General features: G+C 51.5%; 1 protein-coding gene across 1 annotated transcript in view; it reads right to left on the reverse strand.

Annotated features, from left to right (window-relative positions):
• LOC125758942 (uncharacterized) overlaps positions 1-702 on the reverse strand; it is a 169,223-nt gene extending 168,521 nt beyond the window's left edge. The window contains exon 1 of the mRNA XM_049416727.1: positions 547-702. The gene's annotated coding sequence lies outside the window, so the exon portion shown is untranslated. The remainder of the gene's footprint in view (positions 1-546) is intronic.
• Between the last annotated feature and the right edge of the window lie 2,589 nt (positions 703-3,291).

Below are 3,291 nucleotides of genomic sequence, written 5' to 3' on the forward strand. Positions count from 1 at the left end.
TTATATCCCGTCCTTATGGTGTCTTTCAAGCACTTAGCAACAAGAAAAGGTGAAATGGCTCTAGCTTTTTCAGATGTTTGTTCACAGTGAACCACGTGGTATTTCGGAAAATTGTCATTGTTTTTGGGCCAGAAGAATTGGGATGCATCGGTGCGTACCCTTTTTGGGGCACGATCGGTGGAAGAGGGGTTCGAGGGTCCCATGGAAAAAGTCGCTTGTTCGGCAACGGCGCCTACCACCCACCACGGAGCCCAACAGGGGGACGTGGCAGAACATACGAAAAGTCTGCGCAACGCCAGCAGTACGCCGTCACTATAACCTAATATGGTCTACCCAAGGTTGGGAGCCACACACGGTTAACCCTTGCCGCCAGGAAAAATCGGAAGTAACGAGAAGGGAGAAGTAGACAGGAAAGTTTAAAAGTGAGAGAGAAAGACGAAGATGAGGCGAGAGAGAGAGACAGGAAAAGGCGATTGCCGGTTTCCCCTGGGTGGGTCAGCCCAGGGATGCCGTCTACGTGAAGCCGGGGCCAAAGGGGTGTGTTACCTCTGCCGGGGGGCCTTAAAGGTCCAATCACCCAGCGTCGGCTCAACCCCCAGGATCCCCTTTTCCCCGGACACGGCAAAGCCACGCACGGCTAGGCGTGGGAGGGGTCGAAACCCCCCGTTAGCTCGGGTCCGTGGTGTCGCTACACACCAAACGCCTACTTGCGCAGACGCCCCTGCGGGGAACTACGTAGGAAGTTGGTGTGTTTCGATTTTAGGTGTGTTTCTTGTACACACAGCACTTTTGGTGAGTGTTTGTGTAATAGTTCTTGGACATCGAGATTTCTAAGGAGTCCTCTGACGTTCCATTGTATGATTTGTGTTTCCATATTGGAAGTGAAGTAGTGCTGTGTGTACGAAAAGGAAGTAGCTGTTTTTCAAACGGAAAGTTGGAACTTAAGTAACAGAGCCGTCGGCGGGCGCTGTTATCGGCTTTTTGTTTTCTTGGCGCGCTCCAAGGAGCTACGCCTCTCTTTCGGTACCAGGGGTACCGGAGTTGTGTCCATTGCCTCGTGTGAGGCACTGGACGCCCGCGTACGCGAGCCGCTGGTTTTTTTTCCGACCTCGCCTGGCGAGGCGTGGTCGTAAGACCCGACGACCCTGGAGTCGCCTGGATCAGTGGCTTGGTAGGTGGAGCAGTCTTGACTGCTGCCACCATGGGGGCAGCCGCCACGGTCGGTGGCTCACTTTGCGTGGGCCGGGACAGTGGCGGTGGCCGATGCGACGCTGCCCCCTGACGCGCCGCATCAGCATAGGTTTGGCCGTGAAAGGCCGAGCACCTGCGTGCTTCCTTGAATGAGATGTTTTCTCGAACCTTCAATGAAATGATGTCTTTTCCTTTTTCCAGTTTGGGCAGGCACGTGAATACGCAGCGTGGTCGCCGTCGCAGTTCACACAGTGTGGTGTTTCGTTACAGGTGTCCGAGGCATGGCCTTGGACACCACATTTCGCACAGGTAGGTCGACCACGGCAGCTCTGAGATCCGTGGCCAAATCTTTGACATTGAAAACATCTGCGGGGGTTCGGGATGTATGGTCTAATAGCTGTTTTTGTGTACCCGGTTTCAATGCTCTGTGGCAGTTCACTTGTAGAAAAGGTCAGTATTAAGTGTTTAGTGGGAATTTCTTGGTTATTTCTCCTGATTATAATTCGTTTCACATTGGTCACGTGCTGATCTTTCCAGCCTTCTAGGAGTTCCGTCTCAGTAAGATCAAGGAGGTCTGTATCTGACACGACGCCACGTGCGGAATTCATTGATCGATGGGGTGTGACAGTGATGGGGATTTCGCCGAAAGTTACGAGGTTCTTTAATTTATCAAACTGTATTTTGTCATGAAGTTGGAGAAGGAGGTCGCCACTGGCCATTTTTGTAACTTTATAACCAGCACCTAAGGTAGCTGTCAGTGTTCTGGATACTACAAATGGGGACACGGTTCTAGCTGTTTTGTCAGTCTTTTCACAGTGCACTACGTGATAGGTAGGGAATATTTCTTTTGGTCGGCTTAGAAAGTTCAGGTCTTCGGTGCGTACACGCTTTGAAGCGGCACGATCGCTTATTAATGGGAATGCTCTATGCATAATAATGGAAAATGATTCAGCAGCAATGGCGGCCACCCACCACGGAGCCCAACATGGGGACGCTACAAGATTCACGGAATTGAAAACATGCAGACGCCAGCCGTACACCGCTGCTATAACCAAATGCGCATAGACCAAGGTTGGCTACTTGCACAAGGTTAACCCAAGCCACCTATGAAAATTGCGAAGTAACTGAAGGGAATAGGAGACAGGACAGCGACGAAAGAAGATAGGAAAGTGAAAGATCAGAGAGGGGGATAGGAAAAGGTGACCGCCGATTTCCCCTGGGTGGGTCAGCCCAGGGGTGCCGTCTACGTGAAGCCGGGGCCAAAGGGGTGTGTTGCCTCTGCCGGGGGGCCTTAAAGGTCCAATCACCCGGCGTCGGCTCAACCCCCAGGATCCCCTTTTCCCCGGACACGGCGAAGCCACGCACGGCTAGGCGTGGGAGGAGGTCGAAACCCCCCCGTTAGCTCGGGTCCGTGGTGTCGCTACACACCAAACGCCTGCTTGCGCAGACGCCCCTGCTGGGGCAGCTCAGCTAAGGAGAAAGCTCTGTTGTACGCATCGTGTTTTGTGGATTTGCGCTCTAATTTCTGTTTTTCTATTGTTGTCTTGTAGCGTTGGAAAGCCTCGGAATAGTGCGACGAGCTGGACACTTGTTCGAAATGCGCGCCTAGGAAGTTTGCTTGCTCTTCTAAGCTGCCGCCTTGTGTGTTTACTAGAGGCAATGAATGTGTTTGTCGTCCTTCTACCCTACTAATCATGTTCCACAGTTTGCCTTCTTGTGTGCCAACTCTCCCTTCTAGCCTGTCGGCGCGTTCTCCTGCCTTGAGACTTGATATTCTTAAAATCTGTAAGATTCTCCGCTGTCGGGGAGTCGCGAAGCAACTTCCATGCTTTGTTTTGTTTCTTACGCGCATTTCTGCACTCCTTGTTCCACCATGGAACTCGTCGTTTTCCAGAGTATCCACTTGATTGTGGAATACATTTGGTTGCGGCATCAATCAGAAATAATGTAAAGTATTCTACAGCTGCGTCTATGCTTAAGGAAGACATGTCCGTCCAACTTAACAGTGTAACTTTCCGAAACTGTTCCCAATCGGCCTTCTCAATCAGCCATTTTGGAACCTTAGGGGGACATTCATTTGTAATTGGTGTGTTCAGAAGT

Source organism: Rhipicephalus sanguineus, chromosome 6 (genome assembly GCF_013339695.2).
Source record: "Rhipicephalus sanguineus isolate Rsan-2018 chromosome 6, BIME_Rsan_1.4, whole genome shotgun sequence".
In the NCBI taxonomy this organism is placed as follows: Eukaryota; Metazoa; Arthropoda; class Arachnida; order Ixodida; family Ixodidae; genus Rhipicephalus; species Rhipicephalus sanguineus.